The sequence below is a fragment of the Cyprinodon variegatus genome, unplaced genomic scaffold (assembly GCF_000732505.1).
Source record: "Cyprinodon variegatus isolate N-32 unplaced genomic scaffold, C_variegatus-1.0 Scaffold34, whole genome shotgun sequence".
NCBI classification, from domain to species: domain Eukaryota; kingdom Metazoa; phylum Chordata; class Actinopteri; order Cyprinodontiformes; family Cyprinodontidae; genus Cyprinodon; species Cyprinodon variegatus.
Window position 1 is genome coordinate 1,398,460 of NW_015150487.1, and position 678 is coordinate 1,399,137.

The following is a 678-nucleotide window of genomic DNA, read 5'->3' on the forward strand; positions in this document are numbered from 1 at the left end:
AAGCAGAAGTATTGATGGCAGCAGCACAGCTGATGTTTCAATTACAGTATAATTTAGTACTTAGTGAGATAAAGTATGATTTAACACATGGTAATAGCACTGGCACTTGAAGAAGTCATTACCCAGAAATCTCACTAGCCTACACAAAGCAGGTTTTAATTTATGCCTTGATTAACATCATTTGTGGAAAGGTGATCATCTGCCTCTATTTCACCAAAAGGGGCAAATCAGAAATTCAATCATTAAGTGTTGATGTTTGTGTAACTTTTTACCAAGTGTGAAAGAGACCAGGAAACAATGGTAAAGAACTATGACAAATTGCTAATGTTGCTAACACTACATTAAAATGAAGTCAAATTTTTTTGCATACCCTCAGTGGAAAAAGGGCTTGGAAAAGGTGTATAAATTAGCTCTATTTAATATTTTTTTATTTTTCTGAAATTAATCAAAACATGAATTTAAAGACAATATCAGAATGCTTGTACATATAAAGACACTAAGCCTTACATTAACGTTTGGGAGCTGCACGGGTGTTGAAGACGGCATGGAAAGATGTGATACCGTCTGCCAGATTTGGATTCTATTTTTCTTAGACAAATGCCCAAATGTTTTACCACAGATTCCACCAACCAAGACTATGGCTCTGTTCGAAAACCTAGGACGGGTCCTCCAAGGACG